Genomic DNA, 13,048 nt, shown 5'->3' on the forward strand with positions numbered 1-13,048 from the left:
GCGATTAAAATGACAGATTGGTAACATGAAGATTAAAGATTTAAAGTGACTTTTGAAAGAAGAAACAGCATGTTCATTCTCTTACAAGTGAAAAGTTGAATTCATGAGCATTTAAACACCAGGCTATGGTGTAGGCTCCAGTAGGTTCTTACTTACATGTTTTGTTCAGCAAGATGTGTCACTGTCCTTATTTTTTAAGCCTAAATGCAGTCACACGGAGTAAAAAGCTAACGTTAGAGTACAAACAAACTACACTAAGGTCACCATCACAACAAGACTGTAAAGCTGTGTTTGGTGTGATGATGTTCTGTAGTCTTTTTTAGCCACCTACATGCAACTGCCCTTTTTTAAGACACATAAAAGCTTTAAAGTTCCAGAGTGGTGTGTTTACTGACATATTTTAAGCTGTAGAAAATAACAGGAAAGTCTCTTATGCTTGTGTTAACCACAGACCTTATTTCAGGCATCTAAACAAAAACCCACTGACTTTGAGACGAGGAACCCGGGAGTGCTAAAATCCTAATTCATTTCTGGGTGGTAGGACTCATTCCTGGGGTACTGTATAGTGTTATAGACATGTTTAGAGGAGACCAGGTGTGGTTTTTGTGTTCGAACTCTTAAATTTTGACAAAGTACCCTTGTTTGTCCTCTACAAATTTCAATGTTTCCCACTTCTCCAATGATATCACAGAATTCAACAACTGATATCAAATACAAGGAGTTCCATTGCTCCGTGCTTTTGGCCAGCTAACGCTGCCTAGGATTAAGTGATATGAAATAGGTTTTTGAAATGGAAAAGTGACGTGGGAGACAATCTTGCACCAGTAAAAGCTGCAGAGCGTGTGGTGAGAAAATATGACCCTGAATTAATTACATTTGGATTCATAATGGCAGGCAGTGACGCTGTGTGGTGAATGTGGTGAAATCCTGCCATCGAAGCGCCAGAGACACGTAAACACAACGCAGACAGGATGTGTTGGGAAGCCAAAAGAATGTTTCCTAAGGAGAAGGAGCGGGCCTCAGTTACAACAGAAATTCATCTCAACATTAGCAGCTGACAGTGACACAACACATAGTTGCAGCCAAGTTTATTTTTTTGTCTTTTTTTGTCATGATTTTCTCAACATCAAAATGTGACATCTGTCCTGTCCTACAGGCTGTCCCTTTTGCACAGATGTCGATTTGGCACTGTTGCTTTTTAAAGTTTATTTATTTAACCTTTATTTAACCAGGAAGTCCCGTTGAGATTGAAAATCTCTTTTACAGAGATCTGGCCAAGGTAGCTGCCAATCAAAACACATTTAAAATGCAACAAATACAACATATATTACTGAAATCCACAATAAAACAAAAACTATTCAAACATAGTGGCCTCTCAAGAAAAATAAGCACGTCTCTATCACCATATTCTTTGTGATGCCCTTAAACTCATTAATGGATACTACCTCCGCTGCTAGCGTAAAGGCAAGACATCTCTGTCCCCCCATTCTGTGATCAAACTTTTTATACAGAATGGTGCAGCAGAATAACGGTGCAACGTTTCCGCCTTGAACTGGCAGTGTAAATAGGACTATTGTATAGCTAGCTGCAGCTGCATGTTGGTTTAAAATTAGCAAAGAAGAAGTACCTCACATTACCTAAGAGATTCTTCTCTACTGTAACACAAGTTATATAATTCTACTTTCAACAATAGTCAGTTCCAATTCAAATACTGACTTGGTCCAAGAAATTACTTTCATACCTGAAAATCAGTGTTTTAGCTTTCAAATCTGCACACTTCTTCAAAGAGCTGTGAAATTCCACATGCAAGGTAAAACAGGAAGTGGTCAAACAAAAATTTGTTACATGACTCTTTAGGCACTGATTAGACTCACAAGTCAGTCTTTAGACGCTTTGCTTAACTAAAGACTGATGTCTTTCTCCCTGATTTTGTGTTTAGATGGGCGGATACAATTTCAGAGTTTAAAAAACTCCCTACGTTGCAGAACCAATAGTAAATCTGCAGGGCGGTCCTTCGGTGGCTCGCTCAACTCTTGTGCTCGTAAACATAGTCCGACTGCGTTAAAAGTTTTAAACAAAGTCGCTGTGGACTGAGCACACGTTTGATAAAACAGAGTTAAATCTCTCGGCATCCATTTTCAAGCTCTCTGTGTGTTTGTTTCCTTGCAGACGAGAAAAGGGGGAGCGCACATTTCCGGGAGGGCGTGTCCTTTTAAAAAATGCAAGAGGCGTTGCTTTGTTGCCGGCTGTTTTCTCCGGTGTGTTAAACACACTTTAGAAAGGAGTGTTCCCAGACTATCAGAAGGTGGAGATCTTTGATTGTCTGGTGGCGAGACTAGGCACTGACACACCAAGCCGAACCAAAATCAAAAAACGAACATGACAGGAGGTAACTTTCCAAACGAGCAGATGGCAGTAGTCTGTATTCCGCATTCAAGAAGGGAAACTGGAAGACCCTCATGATGCTAGTAGTGATGCTAACGTGTGTCAATGAACTATAACAAAACCCATCATGAAACGTTTTGCTAAAGAGCTCAGTGGCTAAAACAAATCTTACCTTATGCAACCAGCTTGTTTTGATCTCAAACCCTCTTGACTTTAGCCATTTATTTACTTTCCTCATCCAATTGCTCTCAACAGGTGCTGAGCTGAACTGCCAATCAGATTGATTTCATTCACCTATGGGTCCGCTGTCTCTGACACTGATTCTCACACCACAAAATCGACACCCCCCCCAAAAACTATGGTGGCAGTCACCGCCAGCCCGACACTGACTGATGTCTGACTGTCAGCTTGGTGCGTCAGGCCTTAAGGCCATCCGTCTTGTTAAAAGTGGTGCTGTAACTATAATCCCTTTGTCACAATCATACCTGGTTTCCCCTGCATGCAGCAAAAGGTAAGCTAAGAAAAAAGAAGGCTTGGAGGAGAAGTTCAAACCCTCCTTTCTTTCTCACCTCCACACACCTGGTCGAAGGCTGTGTGAGGTGAGTGTGAGTATCTGAAGGGGGTTTCAGATGCTGTTGAACCACCAACCCACACTTCTGTTCAAGTGTACCTGCTCCTTTATCCTACATTTAATCTACATTCAATTGGTCCTTATCGAGTGGCTGCTGATCCTTGCTTCAGTAGAAGTTGTGCAACATAAGGGCCCTTATAAAGAAGGGTGCTATACAGCTGATGCTCATGGCTTTATGTTCTGAGCTTTTTTCCTCTCACTGAAGTAGAAGTGGAAGCAGGCTGCTCAAGTAAGACTAATAATCCATATTGTTGAAGGTGCTTAGACTAAGAGCGGCTCTATTAAAAGCATGTAAACATTTACTTTGAGATCACTGCCACACTGATGGCAGGGTATCCACGCTTAACATCTGTTTCTGGTCTAAAGCCCAGGCTTCAGTGGGAACCATTTATGTCTTGTTTGTCTTAAGTTTAAAGATCTCCATCCGCCCTACTCATGAGAACAGCTTTTAAAGAGGAGCTTCAAGTCTTTTAACCAACAAGTGTTTATCCGTTCATTCTTCTTTTTTATCGCCCACAGCAAAGTCCGTTGTGACATAACCGCTCTCACCACACTCGCTCACCACATTACGTGTAACCATACTAGTAATTCACTACAGTTCTATGAATCATAAATGAGGCTACGTATTCCCCAGGATTTGCTTTGGTCAGGCTGGAAGGTTTGTTTTGCGTTGCCACAGCAACATGTGTTGGCCTGAGGATGTGTGAGATGTAGTTCCTGTTTTTTGTTTAACACGTGTAAACCTCCACATGTGTAAACCTGCATCACTTCCTCTGCGGTGAGATCCCCTCTCCAGACATGCTTGATCACGTGACTGGAAGGGGATAAAGCTGAGGATCTTGTGCAGGACTGAGGGGCGGATTTCCTGCACCTTGTGCCCTGACACTATAACAATGGTGTCATGTACAGAGTAATGATACTTTACAGTCAGTAAGTATTTTTTGGGAGTATCTGTACTTTACTTGACTTTTTATATCTCTGTCAACTTTCACTTTTACTCCACTACATTTCTTAAATGAAATAAATAGAGGAGACCGGGGATAGTAATGTTTTGGACATTTCTGTCTGTATCTTGGAACTCTTTAAACCAAGTGTGTTCAAACTGTAATACAAACAAGTTACAAGTGTCTGCTATGAAATGGTGCTGCTGTTATCTTGTAACACAAACGCATGTTTTAGTCTCAAAGGCACGGAATGAATGCTACAATTCACCCCATACTCCGGGTTAGTTTTAACATTACCCGGGGTTAAATGTAAGTGTAGGAGCTAAGTCTATTGCTTGTAGCTACTGAGATGTTTCACCAGGCTGATGCGCTTCCCACAGCTGATGCCACAGCTTCCTTGGTTGTGTTGTGTTCAGACGATAAATTGCAGGTTCCACTTGCCGAACACAGGTTGAATAAACCATTTCTTTATCCTTTATCCAAACCCAACACAGCTTTGTGTGCCACAGCAGTCAAAAAACTTTTGCTTTTTCAGGGTGGAACACTTGACGGCAACAATGTCGTTCCTACCTTCCAAAATACCAATACAGCGCCACCTAATGTACACCCATGGTAAATACAATGGATGTCTGCTGAGTGAAATGACATATTTGGCTCTTACAGTAACGTTACGAAATAAGTATTATGACAAAAACTTAAGATACTGAAAGCTTTTTACTTAACACTTAAATTACTTTTTAACATTACTGGTGTTTGTGTGTGTTTGTGCTTGTCTGTACTGCACAAACTAACTTACTTTAGCTAAAACATTAGCAGAAACAGACTGCCTGAACAATATCTTTATAGACACATAATAAACGTGTTTTAAATTTGAGGAATTTAACTACACAGCAGGGAATGTTATTACAAAAAGAAGTTAAGTTAAAAAAAAAATACTTCAACTTAAAATGTTTTTTTTTCCTTCTAAACTTGGCTGTGTCTGCTACAGGGAGTTAATTCCCCTATAATTTTAATAATAACTAGATACCAGACCCCAAGATGGCGCCTAGTCATTGCTATGGAGTGACTGGCGCATACACCAAAACAAATTTCTAGCATCCGATTTTACGTCCACGGTATGTGACTTTACTAAACATGCAGTAGTGTCTCTCCGGCTGGCCACGCCCACGAGTTCCTGTTCAGCTCATAAACTTTACAGATATTTCAAATGCTCTTGTCAGCTCAAGAAAAATTTAAAAAATATAAAACGACTATGGTTAAAAATTCCATAATAGAAAGAGTCATACTTGACATAGTTTGCAATTTGAAGTCTCCTGTCAACAGTTTTACAGACGTCTTTTCTACAGTGGTGGTCAATGGGGAGAATGCTTTAAGGGCCGTTTCATAGTCGACGCACGCAACATGAGCAAGCGACGCGAGCAATGCACTTCCTTTCACATTGAACACAAGCGACACGGGCAACACTTGAAATGCAATACATTGCTCGCGCAATAGGGGGTACCAGAGTCACCGGTACATTCCGACTAGCTAGTACTGCTGTAGCTAGGTAGTACTGCTATTTTATTAGAGTGCAGGGCACTAGAACTGTCATATAAATGGGGGTGTGCCCTTACGTGTTCGCAAAATTTTTCCTCCTTGCCTGCCATATTTCATTCATCTACTTCTTCTGTGGATAACAAAAAGTGGTTAATTTCAAGTACGTTGCTTGCATTATCACCCCCGCTGGCAACGGATGGTATTACACGTGTCGCTGCACCGCGTATCAAAAAACGCATTTTCAGACGTAAGCACGCATCATGGCGGCCAGTGCATCTCGATGCCAATGCGTTCGCGTCTGCGTGCCTTTGCATCGACTATGAAACGGCCTTAAGGTTGCAGGGGATTTTTTTCACTGCAATACCGCAAATGACCACTGGGAAAAACTGGCTGAAAGGCTGAGCGGCTTTCCTGGGGGCTTGCTAATTTCTCACGAGAAATAAAGACTAAACTGAGCATGTGCGGAGTGAATCAGGTGATTTGTAGCTTGTTTTTAGTTGTAGAAATTGAAAGTTTTACAACTATTCCCTGTCTCCCCTACTTTTACTCCGATACATTTCCCTTAAGCATCTTTGTTACTTCGTTACTACAAAATAAAACTGGAAGGTTTGGTGAATCTGTTTGCAGCTTGCAAATTACATAACTGTTAATCACACAAGGACAAGTGCAAACAAGTGCTCTTGAAGCAGCCAGTTTCAATTTCCAGTGAAGCGAAAGCTGCATGTCAGACCAGTTGCTGTTGCCACAGTTTCGCTCAGCCCGGATGCACCAAATCTCATCTGTCATTTTAAGATCGGGGAGTGGAGTACACAGCAGAGAAGGCGAGTAATGATTCAAGGAGATAAATATGTGACAGGTAACTGTGGTGACTGCTCTACTGTAGTGTCTTAGCCCTGTAGGTCAGAGGTTTTCTCTATCTTTACGTTGCGGAGAAGACATTGTTATCTTCAAGTGTGATGTAGGCTCATGGTGTACATGTTAAGAAGAAAAATTTAATTCTCAAAATTCTGACCGCTTGCTTTGCTATTGCCAGCATTTACTTGTACTTTTACATTCAATACGTAGGTACATTGAAGTACAAGTGTGGCTTCCAGATACTTCATCCACCACTGCACTGTAAAGTGGGATCATGATCTTGAAAAGTTGATGTCATGGGAGGCAGTTTAAAGTCCAGCTGCAGTGCGTTGTATTTGATTTAAAACTTCCTGAAAGAGAATGATTGGTTCTGACACTGAAATGACTATGAATGTATCCAGCTCAATCAAGTAAACCCTCCATAAGTATCATTATAAATGTGTAGATAGTGTCAATATGTTTTGAAACACACTTACATGTAGTCATAAGCACATTAAATTATATATTTTATCTGATTATAAATACATTTATAAGAATTTTAGTTGTTAGTAGGTGTTTTATGACACATATAAAGTCCATAGCCACATTATTCATCCTATTAAAGTGACAGTTTATAGGGAGCTTGACATAAACTAAACTAAAAAACCTTTCTAAAGGAGTATGGCTTTGAAGAGAGCATAGATAATTCACTTTCAGTCCAGTTTTAAATAGTAAGGTTTTAAATAAAAACATGAGTTTGGGAAGTGCTGAGCATACCACTGGATAAATGAGAATTTGATTATACAGCACGAGCTGTGTGAGAGTTTGTAAATGGATGTTTTGATATATTTGGCTGTTGTTGAACGCAGCCTCCAACCAATCAATAAATCCATGTGTTTGCCATCTTCCACGGAAGCCTACAAGAAAAACAAAGTTTTCCTCACAAATTCAAAGTAACACAACATGACTAGTTGATAGACACATGGTCATTTTATGGATGAAGTATTCCTTTGAAGTGTTCTGATGAGTTAGGCCTGAGTGCTGATTTACTGTTCATTTTTGTCATGATAACTTGCAGGTCCTCTCCAACGTTCAAAATTCTTTCTAAGTAATACATACCAGCTGTTACATGCCAGGAAGGGTAAAATGCATTTTTGTGCTGTGTTTCCTTCCACCCTCTTTTTCTCTCAAAGTGCTAAAAACCTGATTAGTTCCCACCTTGTGCAGTTCTATCAGTCTGCTGATTGGTTTTGGATTGATTACTGCATGCTTTCAGCCTGCCTATCATCATTACAGGTCCTCAATAAAACCTGCCTCTCTTTTTGAACCTCTGCACTTAATGGGGATTTGTGCGGTGGTGTCTCTGCAGTTACACCTCCAAAACCCTAGTCAACGACGGAGGTCTCTGTAAAGTGCTGTAAAGTTTAGTTGATTCAAAACACACATTAAACACACATTAAACGTGGGTTAATAGAGACAATTTCAAACACAAGTACACAAATCAGCTGCATTATAACTCGCAGCATTCACAGACAAACACTTGTCTTTATCTGGACACATTTTCCCCACAAATACAACATGCTAATGTTATTAGCGCAAGCCTATGGCATTTTACATTGTATAAATTAGCCTAGTAGCTAGCAGACTTTTCCTCTTCTCGTATAAAACCAGGGACAACAGTAACGTGTCACAAAGATAATGTTACATAATTTGGCTCCATTACAACTCACAAGGTTCACTTACAAAACAACTGTCTTATACTAAACACGTGTTGCAGAAAAAAAACATGCTAATGTTATTAGCACAAGCCTATGGCATTTTATATTGTATAAATTAGCCTAGCGACGAGCGGAGATTTCCTCTGCTCCTACGAAGCCAGGATAAATCACACACAAGACTTACAATGCTATTTAAAAAAAAATTGAAGGTATGTGGCGGGAGGTTGAGGACAATAGGTGAGTTGGTACTCTATACATTTCCCTCATGCAGTTATTTTGTGTTAAGAAACAACAGGTTCATCAGTTGTTGCCATCCTTGTATTTGTTTGGTGAAGCTAGGTTTTTGGTTTGTTTTGTTTTTAGAGGTAGAGGTTAGTTGAGGCCTGGTTTTATTATATTGGTTTCTTTTTTTTGGCACAACCCACAATGTCCATTCCTCTCCCCACATTTGGCAAACCTCGTGTTAAGTTTGTAAATAAATCACTTTTAATTTTTACACTTCTACTGTTTGGGAAATACAAGGTCCTTCAAACTCCTTCAATTATTTGATTGCCGTGTTGTTGTCTTTTTTTGTCTCCCATTTTCAAAAGGGGACATAACACCAGCCTATGTTAACATACGTTATGTTCGCAATCAATGAAGCATTTGTTCATTAATAACATTAAGTATATTTATGTTTATATTTATGAGTAAAATGTTCAATGGGAGGGGTCACAATTCTTTAAAAATGTGAAAACAACCACCTAAAAGATTCATATCCCTGCATGTGCATTAAATTATTAAACACACTAAAACATTAAACTACCATGTGGCTTATAAATGCTTTATATGGTGTTTTATTGTCTATTTTATTTCACAGTATAAAAGTGTTGTGTTTTAGATAAGTCTCAATAGTTTAACATCTTGTCCTTATCATGTTTGAAGATTTTTTAAATGAGTACAAAGTGAGCTGCTGTAAAAGGAATCCCCACAAAGAGGATGCACAGACATGTCATCACCTTCACCAGCAGTATATGGACTCATGGAAATGGCATTGAAAACAAGTTCCTGACCATCTGATGTTTGGGAGATACAAGGTTTTCTGCCAGTGATGATATAGTGTGAGCCAGGATGGGTGTGGTTGGTGCTGTCGCCTACTTGCACAGTGGAAAAACAGGGTTTGAAAGAGGAGGAGGGATCAATGCTTCTGATTTAGAGAGTGGAAAACTTGCTGAGACATGGACAACACCCAGAATATTTCCTGATGTCACTCTGGGTTTTATCTCTTCACATCCTGTGGTGAGGCCACATCTGACAAAGGACTGCTGAAGCCACAGAAGAGGACTGGCGAAGCTGGTTATCATGATAGTTTTTTCCATAAAAATAACGCACTTATTTGATTACGCGTATACTGTTATTTGCTTGTGCAATATTGCTATGGTCGCAAAGCTGGATCACCAGGCCAGAAACTGGTGTGTATGAACAGGGGTGCAGGTTGTGTGGTTTCACTGGGGCCCACAGGATGGAGGTGCTCATAGGGAGAGCAGGTCATCCAACAATGGTTTGGATGGAGAACGAGTTTAAAAATAATCTGTTAAAAGAACTTGTACAATTTAAAGTGGTGCCATTTGCTATATATGCCGTCAAAAAAGCAAACCCATCATGTTTTCTTTTTTCCTTTTTTTTTTAAATAGTAGCAATCTATAACAAAATTATGTGCTGATTCTACATAATAATTTAAAAAAAAAAAGTAATAAAATAATGATTTTTCTTTGGCATTTTTGTAATAAACAGATATGCAATGATGACTGCTGGGTAATATGTATGTTGATGTTATCCAGTGTCAAGTCTCTATTTGATCATGTGACAAGACAAAAGATATCGATAGTTTAGGTGCAAATGTGTCAAGACTGACAAGCTGAGTACATTTGCAAACCGATTGCACACTCATGACTAGTAACTAGTGGGCACTAGGGCCGGTCGTAATTACCTTATGTCACTGGTATCTAAGGAAAGGCCATTGTGTTAACAGTAGGGTGACGGGGGCACCCTACGGGGGCACTTAGAAAATAGTTTCACGTGCTAGCACCATCGTCAGGTCAAATTTTAATTTGTTTATTACTTTGGTTTATGACCACATATCTTTAAAACTAAAGATATTACCATCATGTGTTTGTGTTTGGTGCTAATTAGCAAATGTTGGCTGTCAGACTCTTTGTCTTGTTTCAACGTGTTAGTCGTCTCTCCTCAATACTTTTCAACATCTGCAGCCTGTCTGGATCTCGGCTTCAAGCCTAACTATTCCAAGACATAAATCCTCAGAAATAGTTTATGAATATGAATTTCATGTTTAGAAAAGGCAAAATCATCCCTCAAAAGAGCTGATCACTGTCGTTTTTGACAAATGTTACTCAAACTGGAGTGAATTCTGATTTTGTAGGGGAACTACTTTCAGCATAGCCTGGAAATCCGGACCCAAATCTAGAAAGATTTAGGGTCTGGCCATGAGTAATGCAAATGGCCCAACTCGAGGGGCGGCACCAAGCATGCATTTGTAAATATCACTGCACGCAATTGGATAACACTACGACCAATCAGAACAATACACGGGGTGACGTATCCAGAGCGCTACCAGCGGAGCTAACTGGTAGATTAGACTCTTGTCGTATCCGGTCGGCAAAACAGCAAAAACGTCCTTCTTGCAAAGGAAAGACTCGAGCGCCATCTTCTGTTCCTCTTTTAGAGAAAAAGCCAACTCTAACTCATTCATTGCAGTGGCCAAAGCCATTTCAAACAACTGGTGTTCATCCATAGCCATCTTGCAATGTTTACGGACTTCGTCGTCGCAGTGCTGTCGTCATCTTTAGCTCGCCTCTGGCCCGCCTACATCAGATACACCGATGTGATTGGTGCAGCTGGGCTCCAACGGCATGGGTAATGAGCATCATTACTGATTGCCAGAGTGACTCGCTGAGCAAATTCAAATTGTGCTCTCTCTCCAGGGTACTTTCAGCAGTGGATTCGTCACAATATTAATTATTTACAGCACCAAGATGGTAGAGCTTCCTGAAAAAAAAAAAAGAAACCAAATGTCCAAATGAAGGAACATGTCATCCAGTGCAACAGTGTGGCTCATTGATGTGCTTTTAATAGTTCTCAGACAACAATGAATTCACAAAAAAATAAGTAAATAAATAAAATAATAAATAAATAAAAAATTAAAAAAGTTAAAAAATTTGGTGGCCAAAGGAGCTCAAACCTAACCTAATTTTTTTTGTTTTTTTCTGGTGTATATCAACATTGTGCGGCAGATATCTGCCGTTAACCTAGCGTTAGCCTTTTGCTTATTATTATATCTGAATATTGCGATCGCAATGACGGACAGCTAATAAGCATGTCCAGTCGTGTGCATCCCTTTATAGTGTCCCCTGAAAACAGTTTCCGTTACATCGAGTTTGCAGCGCATTTCTACATTTGCAGCACTTCTTCTAAATGCTGTTCAGGTGTCATCAAATTAATGTTTTCATGTGTTGGCAAAGATGTTTTTTTATTTGCTTGTGTTGTGTCTATTTGCATGTGTTTTCTTCATTTGCAGTGTGTTGAGCTTTCAGGGCCACCATATAAAATACCAGGATAAATTTGTTATTGGTTTTGGTCTTGTCATGGGATTTAGGAATTAGTAATATTATTGTCATTATCTCCCCTTTTTTTTAATAATAATGATAATAATATACCTTCTCATTTTGTGTTTATGCTTTTTTATTATGCCCTGCTTGTTTTTATATTTGTATTACTATTATCTTATATGATAAATTATGTTTGTTATGTACTGTATGATGTATCTAAAGCACATTGAGTTTATGCTTGTCGTATATAAAATAGAAATAAAGTTGACTTGACTTGCATAGGAAAAAAAATAGAATATCGCCAGACTTATTGTTTAAATCAAAATATTTTTTAAAAATCTGCAGACAAATGGATGCAGCTCCAACATAAAGAACCACCATAGATGCTTTTTTTCTGTCTGGGGGGGCTGGGTTTGGAGGATGGTTGAAGACTTCTACAAAGACCACCACTGTTGTCGAGGTTTCTGAAAAAAACTGCTCTCTGTTAATACACTGTCTGTCCGCATAACTAAGATGAATAACTCTGATGATGAGTGCATATCCTGTTTATGACCGTGCATTTCTTCTCCAGACAGAAGTTCATCTTCGACACACTGAAGTAAACTGTAAAATGGGACCAGTAATGATTTAGTTCTTTTGAAGTAGAAACAAGAAATCCTCTCTTTTGATCCCAAACAGGGACACTTAAGGCCTCTGGCACTACAACAGTCCAGGGTACAATGAAACAGTGTAACCGCATTTTATTATGGGGATTTTCTCTGTGCTGGTCCACACCCCTGCCAGGATAATAGCTTGGTCCTTCACTGCTGCCATGGCTGTGAATGCAACCCATGTAGTTTCTCCTTTAAGGCACGAAAACAGCTTCTTTGTAAAACTGGTACTCTGTGATACATGAACAATTCTTCAATGTGCGCTCCAAGGTTGTTTTCCAATAGGAGCTCCTTTTAAATAATTTGCCGTGCCTCAAAACGCAGCACAAAAAGAACTTGGGTTTGACATTTGTTAAATCTTTCAGACCTGGTAATTATTGTTTGATAAGAAATATTTTTTTCAGCAATAGCAGCTTTAGTAACACCAGCATTCTCCATTTATTAAACCAACGATTAACAAGCTTTTACATGTTTCTGCTCCGCTGGCACAATGAGCCCATTCATTCAGTTACACATTCCAGGTCAAAAACATTATGATCACTTTCCTGAAAATTCCCCCTCACACCTAATATGGTGCTTAGTGTAAGATTGTTCATAGGTGCTCTGTTGGATTCTTCTCCCATGAAAGAAAGTTTCCCTAACATTTAGCACAGTGAAACAAGGACCAGAACAATAAACAATGAAAAATAGAAAGTCAGGGGGGCGAAGAATGCAGCTGATTGTATCTTTATCAGCCGCCATTTCA

The sequence above is a fragment of the Epinephelus moara genome, chromosome 24 (assembly GCF_006386435.1).
Source record: "Epinephelus moara isolate mb chromosome 24, YSFRI_EMoa_1.0, whole genome shotgun sequence".
Taxonomy (NCBI): Eukaryota; Metazoa; Chordata; class Actinopteri; order Perciformes; family Serranidae; genus Epinephelus; species Epinephelus moara.